Source organism: Neovison vison, chromosome 1 (genome assembly GCF_020171115.1).
Source record: "Neovison vison isolate M4711 chromosome 1, ASM_NN_V1, whole genome shotgun sequence".
In the NCBI taxonomy this organism is placed as follows: Eukaryota; Metazoa; Chordata; class Mammalia; order Carnivora; family Mustelidae; genus Neogale; species Neogale vison.
The window spans coordinates 145,780,582-145,794,662 of NC_058091.1; positions in this window are offsets into that span (position 1 = coordinate 145,780,582).

Below are 14,081 nucleotides of genomic sequence, written 5' to 3' on the forward strand. Positions count from 1 at the left end.
ACTTTGAAAAGCCCGCAGAATGAAAATTAAGGGTGGCGGGGCCTGGGAAGGAACCTTTAGGTACAGGCATGATTGCAGCCATAAAAAAAGCAGCTTTGTTCCCCCAAAGACCTAAAGGGAACCAAACCAGAGAGAAGCTGAGTCTGAAAAGCCATTCAACATGTCCCGTCTGTCCTGTCCTGCCCAGGCTTTGTGAAAGCCCTCCCAGCACCCTTGGCAGGGACTGTAGGAAAGCAGAGGAGAAGGAGGACACGCGCTTTGATCTTTGGAGAGGGTGGACCACGTGTACGCACAGGGCAGAGCCCGTGAGGACTTTGTAAAGCCAGAGTGGGCAGATAGCGGAGGTCTGGCGGCAGAAATGCCCTAGAGCCTTGGGCTCATACTGCCGGTTTCGGGGGTGAGGGGGGTGAGGGGGAAGGGGAGCCTGTCCCTCCTCTCTGCTACTGAAATTCCCATGGGTGCACCGGGCAGTCTGTGCTCACAGTGCCACTGGAGAAACACAATGTGTTCAGGCCTGGAGATCACACGGGGATGGCGTGGAGTGGGTCCCAGCCCTAGAGGACACGGGCCCAGCCACATCATTACAGGTCCTGCAAGTGCTTGGAGCAGCAGTGAGGGACCCCTGCTGCCTCCCGGGACAAGCCCCTGCGTCCTCAAGCCCCTGCGTCCTCTGCTTAGGTGCGTCTTCGGCTTAGGAAGCTTACCCTGAGATCTTTCCAAAATCTGCCTTTCTCAACCTTCCACACATTGGACCAAACCCTATCATTCAGAGTCACTGCGAGCTAACCCTGCTTACACTCACCTCCCCTCTCCTGGTCCTCCCTGCTGGGAAGACTTCCATGTGACCATTTCCTGTCCCCTCCTGCATTGTCTTCTGTAGGGAGATACATCTGTGTGCTCTTACTGTCCCTGCTTCTGCTGTGCCACCTACGATATGGGGTCCCTACCCATTTTCAAGTGTGTATCAGATTTAGAACCCCCGTCTTACCGTATGCACAGCACCTCAAGCCCAAAAACTGAAGGCACAGCCTCCTGGGGTCTCTCCTGGGGTCTGAGCTGGCTCCTTCCCAGACTTACTCTGATGCTCACTCCAGAGCCCTGCATGCCGCCCACACACCACTGCTTTTCTCCTTCAATGAGCCGTCTCTCACGGGGCTTATCCTCCTGGCTGTAACCACCTGCCCCTGCACTGGTGATTGGACCTGTCATTCAAGGCCCAAACAGGAAATAACAACAATAATCACGGGACCTAATATGTACTGAGGGGAAATCAGCCTCTTCCTGGACACAGCCAGCATTGTGTATGAACACTTCTCTGTCTCTGTTATAATTGGTTTACACACCTGTTTCTTCCATTAGCAGCTGGATTGTTAGCTGTTTGGGTGCAGCGACCACATCTTAATGAGGGCGAACCCTCAAAAATGCATATGGAAAAGCTTTGTGCTGCTATGACATGGGCACTTAAAACAGTAATTGCAGATTTACTTAGAGCCAGGCATGAGAGAAACAAAGAGATAATTGGTAGAGGCACTAAAATTTTTGACCTAACGAGAGAGAGAGAGTGAGTGTGTGTGTGTGTGTGTGTGTGTGTGTGTGTGCGCGCGCGCAGGGGATCTCGTGGACAGAACTAAGGCCAGAGTGTGGATACGGGTGCCTCAAAGCAAAGTTCTCTTCAACCCAAGGCTGTGGACTCGGGGAGCCCAGTCTAGTGGCTGGCTCGCCATTACAACCTCTAAAACCAGAATCTTCCCTCCAGGGAGCCCTGCTCACTGACACAGAACTCCCAGGCATACTGTTCATTCCTGGGAGAATCAGACGGAAGACCCGGAACGGCCCGGGCAAGAGCAGAGTCATTGTCTCCAATGCTCCTAAACCAACCACGTGTTTCTTCATCCTTCAACATGGAAGTATGGCCAGAATGATCAGACACGTGAGGGTCAGCACCTTGAAAGCAGAAATGCAGAGAGAATAACAGAATCCACGGGAAGCATGAGTGTTTCAGGAATCACAGGAGAACTCTAAAAATATCTAATTAGTCTTCAGGAAGAAATGGCACCCATAAGACAAAAATAGGATGCCATGAAAGAGGAGCATCAAATGGTTTTAAAATAACAAATCACTACATGAATAATTTGAAAACCCTTCCAGAAAAGTAAAATCCCCTCTCGTAAAAATTTTAAAAGGAGATTAAAAAATAAAAGACCCAGAGAGTCCATCAAAGATAAAAAGGTAACGGGAGAAAAGAAGAGAAAAATTATCAATAAAATAACAGAAGAAAACTTCTCCTGGCTACAGAATACAGAGATCGTCAGATTGGATGTGTTTTCAACATCCATGGATATTCAACACCATGAATGGTTAAATCAAAGAGACACATTTTTGTGAAATTTCAGGACAAAAAAGAAAAAAATCATCCAAGAAGCATCCAGAGAGAACAGACATCTGTAAAATAATAAAAAATCACAGTGGGAAGAGGAAAGGGCTGTGATTTCAGGCAATAGATGGGAACATTATTTTTGGCCTACAGAAACATACACTGACTCTTATCAAGGAGAAAAAAGGCAAGCGGTAGAAACTCCCCAAAAACATTTAGAGATGGGGCTCCTCCCTCTAAAACCTTGTTTGTTTCCCAGAGTCCATAGTCTCGTGGTTGTCTCCCACTCTGATTTCTCCCCCTTCATTTTTTGCCTTCTAATGTCCTCCATGTTATTACTTATGCTCTACAAATGAGTGAAACCATATGATAATTGACTTTCCCTGTTTGACTTATTTCACTCAGCAGAATCTCCTCCAGTCCCATCCATGTTGATGACAAAGTTAGGTGTTCATCCTTTCTGATGGCTGAGTAATATTCCACTGTGTCTATGGACCACATCTTCTTTTAAATAAATAAAAGGGTTTTTTAGGAAAAAAAAGAAAGAAAATTTTAAAATAAAGTGCACAATGAAATCCCAACCTGCCTTCCCGCTGGGCCCCGTCTATTGCTGGCAGGACGGGAGCTGGACGGGAGCCTGGAAGGACCGAACCCTGCCCTCAAGGGTCTGGCCATGACATAAACTTACAAAGCCAAAATAGTGCAAACCAATTACTTGTTTCCAACCTCCAGCATCACACGGTAGACAAACAAAATGCCTAAAATATGATTATGAAACGGACGGCAAGTGTGATGCTGTGGCCGTACAGGGAGAGCCAGCAAGATGCGGAAAGCAGAAGCGAAGGGGAAGGAGAGAGAAGGGTAGGAAAACTGATATCATCATCTTCTCTAGTGAGAAATTATCTAAATGTGGGGGAAAGAAGAAATGCATGTAAAATTAAGAACTTAATACAAAAAGAAAAATTTAAAAAACGTACTCTCTCAAAAAAAATAATAATAATTAATTTAATTTAATTTAAAAGGCTCAGTGGGTTAAGCCTCTGACTCTTGATTTCGAGTCATCTCAGGGTCGTGAGATCGAGCCCCACGTCGGGCTCTAGGTGTGAAGTCTGCTTAGGGTTCTCTCCGCTGCCTGCCCCCCAACCCCCGTGCTTGTTTGTTCTCTCAATCAATCAATCCATAAAATAAAAAATAAAAAGAGGCAATGGCTTAACTTTATCATTTGTCTTCATAAAGACAGCCCAATGAAAGGACTAAAAATGAAACGCAAACCTCAGAAAGAAGAGAAGAAATAAAATGGAATAAAAAGGAAACCTTCATCTTTCTGTGACAGGAAATCAGTCAATATGGTCTCAGGTAATAAACCATGAAATCACACAGAAGTGTGTTGTTTGCAGTTGTGGAAGGAGCCACCAAGAAGAGCTTCAAAAAGGAATTACTAAGTTACTAAATTATTAAGCGAGGTCGCTTCTCAGGGAGGCTGTGGGAGGGAGGCCAGAGCAGAGGCCCAATGCTCACACAGGGAAGACCAGGGTGGTCAGCGTTCCTGTCCCCGTGGCCTTGACCCAGACTCCAAGCAAACCGCTACGAAGAAGGAGCGTCTGGGATCCTGTTCAAACAAAGGGATCTGTCCCGGAGTAGGTCTGGGAGGGCCTTGCCGAGAAACTGAGATGGAACCCTTGCCCGGAATACGAACAGATGTTGACCAGAAGGATCCTGATCTAAGGGGGAATCTCTTCTTTGTTTTTGGAGGGAGTAGGGGGCGGACTTGGGGCTTTCAAGGCTGAAGCTACGGCATAAAGTGCCAGAGCCAAGAGGGAGCGTGGCAGGTGGGGAGGACTGGACCGAGGTCACTGTAGCTAAAGCAGCCCAGGACCCGGGGCGGGGAAGGGGGAGTGGGGGAGCATCTGGGCCAAGGCCACCAAGCTTCACAACTCCAAGGGGATCAGAACCTTCCAGAGCAGCACAACATGCCAGACTGGAGGATGAGGCGGAGTCATGGCCGAGGGCAAGGTTTCCTGCAGAGGCCAGGATGGGGCCAGCGGAGGAAGGGAAGCTTGAGGCCCGCAGAGGACGGCTCCGAGCAGCCAAGGGTGGGCGAGCAGAGGGCGTGGGTCAGATGTGAGGATGAGGATGAGGACCTGGGCCAGATGTGAACTTGCGGATGCAGACAGCGGGTGCTCTGGCCCCGAAGCATCAGGCGCCTTGGTCTTCTCCCCAGGCCCCACCGCCAGTCCCCGCCCCGCAGTCTGGTCCGGAGGAGACGCTCCCTGGTTACTGTCCTCGCCTTCCGAGAACGAGAAGGTGTCAGCCGGAAACAATGAGCTTCTTACTGCCATATTTTACTTGCCCAACTTACTCTCTGCTCCGCGGGGGAAAAGAAAGAGATGAAAGTAATCTTGGTTCTGCTAGAGAGTCTGTTCCAGAGCATCGCACGATAAGATGGAATTCCAAAACCGCAGCAACGCTGCCCACATTCGCTGAACGCTCCTGGGTCCCCCACCAGGGGGTAAACAACGTTATGCCTTTTTGCATTTAGTTTATCCGGGAAACAACGGTGAGGGTGACCACTTTTATTTCCTCCCAGTTACGGAGAAGGAAGTCTGGGCTCAGAGAGATGAAGAAAGTCTCCTGAAAACATAGGGCCATAAAATGATCAAACCGGCATTTCCACGCAGGGGGCCAGACTCAGGGACTCCCCTCCCTTGGATGGATTCCGCTGGAAAGGACGAAGACGCAGCTGCCTCTCACCCTTCTTCTAAATGTCCCGGGTGAAACCTGTCCTTTAACCCAGGAGCCCTGCACTGGTGTGGAGCCTAAGAACGTGGGCAGGAACTACTATGTGCGTGTGTTACCACGACGCAGGAATTCCGTCTACACCAGTGCGAGCAATGAAGGCGAGTCCGCCTTGGAACTCAATCACTGAGTTTACAAAAGATCTGTCCAGACTGTTATTTTTGTGTTTTCTCCAAAATCTTAGAAAGGGCAGACTTGCCCATCTTTGAGCATCTTGAAGGTCAGTACCACGTCTGACTCATAGCTCTCCCCAACACCTAACATAGTTTCTGGTTCACAGCAGAAGCTCAAGAAACATTTGCTAAATCAAGGTTTGTTGGTTCAAAAAAGGGCAATAATTGTTCTCCCCGTGGCCTCTTCCCATCTTTATGATACTGGTGAGAACCACCTGCCTTGCATTTTGACCTATCCTAAAATGCATTGGCTGGAATTTCTGGAAGGCAGGGGTGCCTCAAAACTCATGGAGGTTGGTGCATTTTTAACTACATGAACACAACCCAACCCTTGACAGAAGGACGTGGCAAAGACTAGTGTTGAAGCACACGGACCCTGGAGTCAGAATTCATGCATTCAAATCTTGGCTCTGTCACTCTGTAGACCATGGAAACGTAGCCAAGTCCTTACAGTTCTCTGTGCCTCAGTTTCCTTATCTGTTAAGAACTATAACAGCATGTGCCTACTAGGGTTGCTGTTGGGGATTAAATGCATTAATGCATCTAAACCCTTGGAGCAATGATGTACACGGAGCCAGCACTCAATACAAAGGCAAATGGCGTTAGCTGGGACACGGCTCATTTATGACGCACCCAGTGAGGGCTCCTGGGTCAGCCTTGGACCCCACGTCCTGTGCACACATTTGCTTTCAGCCCTACAGTCGCCCCTACTGTCAGGTCTGAAGAGATTTGCAGCCCGCCAGACAGGGCACTGACCTTTTCAACGTCAAGTTTAATTAAGGCTGGCAAGTAGCTCAAGTGTAATGTTTCATGTCTTTCCATGTAGTTCAGTAAGAAAGATTTATTAACTCATTAAAATGTCTTGTTAGTGAGCTACCCAGAATGACTACTACTCCCAGCCAGCTACTCGTTCCAGAAAATGCCAAGAATAGAATCTGACTTTCCTGACTTCCTAGGTGGCATCTGCATCACCAGGTCATGCTGCGCCAGCATGAGGATAAAAAGCTTCATAACCAATAGCATGGAGGACAAGGGGCGTTAGAGAGGAGTAGGGAATTTGGGTAAATGGGAAGGGGAGGTGAACCATGAGAGACTATGGACTCTGAAAAACAGTCTGAGGGGTTTGAAGTGGCGGGGGGGTGGGAGGTTGGGGTACCAGGTGGTGGGTATTATAGAGGGCACAGCTTGCATGGAGCACTGGGTGTGGTGAAAAAATAATGAATACTGTTTTTCTGAAAATAAATAAATTGGGAAAAAAAAAAAAAGCTTCAACAGGTGTGGTGGTGGATGAAAACAGCTGCCTCTGGTGACAGGCAGAAGGCTGCGGACATGTCTTGAGGAGACCACATCGGGCTGGCACCCTACCCGGCTTCTCCTTGCCATGGAGGGGAGCTGGCGGACGGACTGAGCCATCCAGTTCCAAAGAGCTGGGTCTCTGGGAGGTGCTGATCCTGCTTCCTGCAAACCAACCACCTGAGCCCGCCAGCCTTCAGTTAATCTACTCCGCTCTCCATTTGCCCGTCAGACCATTTCCATTTCTAAAATGTAATCTTTCAGGGCATCTGGGTGGCTCAGTCAGTCAAGCATCTGCCTTCAGCTCAAGCCATGATCCTGGGTCCTGGGATCAAGCCCCGGGTCAGGCTCCCTTAAGCTGGGAGCCGGCTTCTCCCTCTCCCTCGGCCCTTGCCCCTGCTCATGCTCTCTTGCTCTCTCACTCTCTCCCAAATAAATAAATTCTTTTTTTTTTCTTAATAAAGTAAAACATAGGGGCACCTGGGTGGCTCAATGGGTTACGCCTCTGCCTTCAGCTCAGGTCATGATCCCAGGGTCCTGGGATCGAGCCCCGCATCGGGCTCTCTGCTCAGCGAGGAGCCTGCTTGCTCCTCTGTCTTTCTCTGCCTGCCTCTCTGCCTACTTGTGATCTCTCTCTCTCTCTGTGTCAAATAAATAAATAAATAATCTTTCTAAAAAATTAAATAAAAAATAAAAATAAAGTAAAATGTAATCTTTCTGCTTCTCCACCTGCCTCTCCTATACTTCTGATAAATTTACAAATGCCCAGTCTCCTTTTCAGAATCTCACTGTTTGGCTGAGCAGGAATTCCCCTCAATGTCCAATTCCTCAAATTGTCTTCTCACCCCCATCCTGCAAAATGTGCTGACATGTAGCATGCGGTAACAAGTCCACACTTCTATTTTTGGTCCACGTGTGCATCCCTGCTCTGCTTTCTCTTTTGTCCTCATTAGATTAGAAGCAGTAGAACATAGTGGTTAAGGACGTGGGGTGGGAAGGGGTGACTTCAGACTCTTCTCTCTACTAGATGTGTGACTTTGAGTAAATTATTGACTTTGTGTCTCTTCATCAATATAATGGAAGTAATAACAGCCCTTTCCTCACACAGCTGCTGTTGAGGACTACATTTTGTAAAAGCTAGCTAACCAAGGTTCTTAGAAGAATGTCTATCAATAATTAAGTATCAAATAAACACTGTCATTTCGTTCTTGTGGTCTTCATTGTGTTTGTTGTTACAAGGTGCTAATGCACAGGGGTCCAATCATCCACAGTTCTTTTGATCATGGGCTATTGATGAGAATACAATGGGGGGGATGCCAAATAAGGTCTAGGTTTTTAATAAATTAAAGTAGGCAACAGTGAGTTCCCCAGCAACCAGATTTCTGAACGCATTTCCACCATCATCTCAAGCTTCCCATTTAGTATGAAAATTTCCTGCTTTCAAATATTGAACGGTAAACAGGAAATTAATTTGAGGATGATGGTCTCCATCCAGAAAGGAAAGCAATATTCGCATCAAGTAACCAGACACTCTTCCTAGGAAATTTCCTTCAGAAAGTGGATATGATGAATACAGACCTTGAAATAATCCCAGCAGACTTAGAAATTTCACTACTAGAAATGAAGGACAAATTGCACTTCCGGTCTGGGATAGCCCAAATTGTCACCATGATTTTGTTTTATTTTCTAGTTGGAGACCGTCTTCCGGAAATTCACAGAGGGATCTGACTCCAAAACTGGAAAATGGGTGACTGTCTGGTGACTCCCTCCTTCCTTGTACTGGGGTTGTGTCCATGGACAGGAACAGAGATGCAAAGTTTAGAGGCACAAAACTGTACATACTGAGAATTCTGTAAGCCTTTCATTAATGATAAAGAAGTTCATGTTTAAAACTTCATGCGCACACTAGTGTGATGTCCAAACAGGGGTCTGGTTACCCACAAGTATTTCAAAGGAAGCCTAACACTGACCACTTTACAGATTGAGTAATAGCGACTATCCAGTATAACGTTCAAATCACCTGTGGCTATTCTGTTTGGGCTGCATGGGTTAGGATCAACAGTAATTAAGGCTCTAAGGTAGATGTGAAAACAACCCCCCGCAGTCTACATGTAAACCGTCTGTGTGTTCAGTGCAGCAAAGTTGAGTAGAAGTATTGTCAAGATGACAATGCATAAAACAATATGGCCAGCAGAGGGCGCCAGAGGGGCTCCGTTGGTTAGGCTGGGTTTAGGCTCAGACCTCGATGTCAGGGGCGTGAGATTGAACCCTGTGTTGTGTCTGTGCTCAGTGCAGAGTCTTGGGATTCTCTCTTGCCCTCTCCCTCTGCCCCTAAATCTTTAAAACAAAAACAAAAACAAAACAACAACAACAAAAAAAATCCACCCACGCAATATGGCTGACCATCCCCACTCTCATGTAGACTATTATCTATGGACTATTACCAGACACCATCAACACCATCTCCCTCTCTTTATAGCGGACACCCTGAAAACTAAGCAGCAGCTTTAGTGAGAGACAGAGAGCATGAACCCAGTAGGTCCCAGGTAATACAGGTATAGCAAGACCAACAAAAGTAGTGCTTCAGGGAGTATTTTTGTCGATAATGGAAAAGCACCAATTAAAAAAAAAAAAATCAACTCTGGCTCAAAGATAGATAATAAAGAGGCAGCAGGAAGCCAGGGAAAGTTGGCAGGAGTTTCAGAAGAAGATGCCAAAAACCAAGTCAAAGCTAATGATCATAACATCTAACAGCTGCAGAGGGCTTGCTCTCTGCCGAGCCCCTCCATGGATGCTGTCTATAAATCCTCACAAGTTGACAAATTACTGTTATCTTCTCCCATGCATAAGTGAGAAAGCTGAGACTCAGAGAGGTTGATCACGTTGCCTAAGTCACAGCATACGTGCTGAACGCCAAAACTCAAACCAGGTCTGCCTGATGCTGAAGCACCGAGTCAGTGGGAGTGACCCAGATTAAAGGGGGAGATGGGAGAGGGGGCAGCCTGAACAGAGCAAGACAGGAATCCCCAGACAACAGCCAGTTCATGAGCGAGCAATTGGAAAAATTTGGCTCGCAGGCTCCTAGAAATAGTGTGGACATTTTGCTCTCCACCACATCTTCTCGATAGGAAAAAAATACATGAAACATGGAAAACTAAAACCCAGCCTTACAATATTCATGGGGTCCCAAGTTTATACCACGCCAGGACCGTGGGACTCCTCAATCAAACACCGAAACTGAAGACCACAAAACATCTCGGGCGGTGGCAAAAGGAAACGTGAAGACTTCCCAGAGACACTTCTGAAACCCAGAGTATACTTGTCTCATGCAAAATAAAGGGCAGAGGTGCGCTCATGGTAAGAAGGTGTAAGCCGTGTAAGGAAGGATCTCGGGAGGTCAAGTCAGCAGACACCGCAGATGGGGAAACAGACACCCCAGAAGCCACAATAAGCAGCTTTTAAAGTCCTAGAGGTCTATAATTAAATATTTAAGTATGTTCAAAATTATTAAACTTGGAAAAGAGCTATGAGACATGATAAAATAACAGACCCTCCACAACACAGAGTACTAACCACTATACGATCATGGCACAACAGACCCTCCCAACAAACAAAAGAAACAATCTGAAAAACTAAGCAGAACGTCTACAAAAGAACCAGTCATTTTTTCCCAGATTTATTGAAGTAAAATTGAACATTTATATATATATATATTTTATATACATATATAAATATTTATATTAAATATAATAATTTAAGTATATCAAATATATATTTTATATACATACATATATAAATATGTATATGTTTAGATGTACATATTTTATGTATACATATGTTTATATATATATATGTATATGTATGTATATGCGGTACAACATGATTCGACACATACACCGTGAAATGATTGCCACCATCCGGCTAATTCACCCCTCCGTCACCTCCTATGGTTATCTTTTCCTATGTGGGTGTGGTAAGAACCCTCAAAATCTGCTCTCCTGTCCATATAAAATTGTCAACTCTAGTCACCATGTCGTATATTAAATATACAGCACCTACCTCATTTCCCTACCCCCAGCCCCTGGTCACCACCATCGTAGTCTCTGTGTCTGTGAATTTGAGTCTTTGAAACTCCGTCAAGTGAGATCACACTACTTGCCAGTCTTTGCCGGGTTTACTTCACTCAGCCTCCTGTCCTCTGGGTCCATCTACGTCGGTGCAAACGGCAGGATGTCCTTCTTTCTCGTGACTCGTCCCCCTGTACTGACGTACTACATTTTGTTGACCCATTTGTCCGTTGATGCACACGTCAGTTTTTTCCCATGTCTTGGCTAATGTGCATAACGCACATTAATGTTATGAACATGAGGATGCAGATCCCTGAGAGGCTGACTTCATTTCCAGTACAACTGCTGGGTCACAGGATAGACTATTTTGAATTTTGTGAGGGAGCTCCATGCCGTTTCCCACGATGGCTGTCCCTACTAACATTCCCCTCAACACTGTGCGAGAGACCCCTTTTCTCTGCATCCTCCCCAACACACGTTATCTCCTGTCTTTTTGATAACAGCCATCCTAACAGATTTGGGGGCTATCTTATGGAAGTTTTCCCATTTCCTTGATTCTTAGTGATTTTCAGCATCTTTTCACATACGTGCCAGCCATTTGTATATGTTGAGAAAATGTCTATTCAGTTCCTTTGCACATTTTCAAAAAAGGTTATTAGGGTCTTTGCTATTTAGTTTTATGAGTTCCTTATGTATTTTGGGTATTAACCCTATGTCAGATAGATGGCTTGCAAATATTTTCTCCAATTCTATAGTCGAACTTTTCATTTGGTTGATTCTTTTGTCATGCAGATTTTTAACTTGTTGTAGTCCACTTGTTTCTTGCTTTTATGGCTTGGGCTTTGGGTAGGCTGGACATTTTAAAAATATTAAATTTGATCCTAAATGTGAATACAGGATAGCTTTCCACTTACTTGTATTTTCTTTGATTTCTTTCTTATAGTTTTATAGTCTTAGAGTTTTCAATATATAGGTCTTTCACCTCCTTGATTAAATTGATTCCTATGTACTTTATTCTTTTGATGCTAATATTTATTTATTTTTTTTAAAGATTTTATTTATTTATTTGACAGAGACAGATCACAAGTAGGCAGAGAGGCAGGCAGAGAGAGAGAGGAGGAAGCAGGCTCCCTGCTGAGCAGAGAGCCCGATGCGGGACTCGATCCCAGGACCCTGAGATCATGACCTGAGCCGAAGGCAGCGGCTTAACCCACTGAGCCACCCAGGCGCCCCTGATGCTAATATTTATAAATGGAATTATTTTAATTTCTTTTCTAGATAGCTTGTTGTTCATGTTTATAAACACAGATGATTTTTATATGTTGGCTCTGTATCCTACAACCTTATTGAATTTATTAATTCTAACAGGGTTTTGGTGGGGGCTTTAGGATTTTCAACGTATAATATGTCACCGACAAACAGCGACCATTTTATTTCTTCCTCCCTGATATGGATTCTTTTTTTTTTTTCTTGCTTAATTGCTCTGGCTGGGACTTCCAGGACTGTATTGAATAGTGGTGGTAAGTAAACACCCTTGTCTTACTGCTAATTTCACAGGAGAAACTTCCAGCTTTCCATCATTCGGAAGTTAGCTTTGGGCTTGTCATAGATAACCTTCATAATGTTGAGGCACATTCCTTCGACAGATAATTTGTCGAAGTTGTTATTATGAAAGGATGTTGAATTTTGTCAGATGAGCTCTAGGTATCTATTGACATGTTCCTACGGTTTTTACCCTTCATGCTGTTAACGTGTGTCATGTTTGCTGATTCGCAGATGTTGAACTAGGCTTGCATCACGAGGATGAATCCCACTAGATCAGGTGTGTGATCCTTTTAATGCATTATTGAATTCAGTTTCCTGCTATTTTGTTGAGGATTTTTGCATATACGTTCACCAGACATTACTGGCCTATAATCTTCTTTTCTCGTCCGGTCCTTATTTGGCTTTTGTATACCGAATAAAATGTCTGGGAGTGTTCCCTCTTCTTCGGTGTTTTGGAGGAGTTTGGAAAGGATTAGCATTAATTCTTCTTCAAATATTTAGTAGAGTTCACCGCCGAAGCCATCTGGTCCTAAGCTTTCCTTTGCTGAGAGAGTTTTGATGACTGCTCTAATCTCCTTACGCATTATTGATCTATTCAGATTTTCCATTTCGTCGTGATGCAGTCTTGATAGATTATACATGTCTAGAATCATATCTGTTTCTTCCAAGTAATCTGATTTGTTGACACAACCGTGCAGAGCAGTATTTTGTGGTTCTTCATACTTCTGCGATACCAGTTGTAATATTCCTACTTTCACCACCTTATTTGAGTTTCTCGTTTTCTCCTGGTAAGTTTGGCTAAAGGTTTGTCAATTTTGTGTATATTTTCAAAACCAGCTCTTAGTTTCCTTGTCTTTCTTGTGTGTTAGTGCATTTCTGTTTCTAGGGTATTTCATGGATTTCTGCCCTCCTCCTTATTATTTGCTTTCTTCTTGCTGACTTTTGGCTTATTTTGTTGTTGTTTTCCTAGTTCCTTGATGTGTAGACTAGGTTGTTTGGGATCTTTCTTTTCTCTTGATGTAGACATTTATCACTGTAAAAATTCCTCAGAACTGCTCTTGCCGCATCCCATAAGTGTCAGCAGGTTGTGTTTCCATTTTGTTTGTCTCAAGATACTTTCTGAGTTCCCCTTGATTATCCGATGCATGGTTATTGAGCGGCTGTTTCTTTTCTACACTTGCACTTTCCAGCTCTTTCTCCTGATTTCTAGTTCAAACCATTGTGGTCAGAAAACATTCTTGATGTAATTTCAACCTTCTTAACTTTGTTAAGACTTGTGTTGTGGCCCAGACATGACCCGTCCTGAGACGTCTCCATGCACACTTGAGAAGAAGGTGATTTCTGCCGCTCTTGGATGGACTGTTCTGTGTGTGTCTGTTAGCTTCATTCGGTTCAAAGTATGGCTCGTGTCTGCTGTTTTCTTGTTGGTTTTCTGGCTGGAGGATCTATCTGTTGTTGAGACGGGGTTATTAAAGTCTGCCACTCCCTACGGTTATTTTATTGCTTCTATTTCTCCCTTCAATCTGTTAATATTTACTCTATATATTTGTATGCTATGTTGAGTGCATGTCTATTAAGAATTATTATAACCATAGTCATTAATCTTAAAAAAAAAAACAGTAGTTTAGATGCTTCTAAAGAAAGATGTGGGGAGGGGTACCTGGGTAGCTGGTTAAGTGTCTGCCTTCAGTTCAGGTCATAATCCTGGGGTCCTGGGATGGAGCCCTGCATCAGGCCTCCTGCTCAACAGGGTATCTCTTTCACCCTCTCCCTAAGCCCCTTCTCCTGCTCATGATCTCTCTCTCTCTCTCTCTCAAATAAATAAAATCTTAA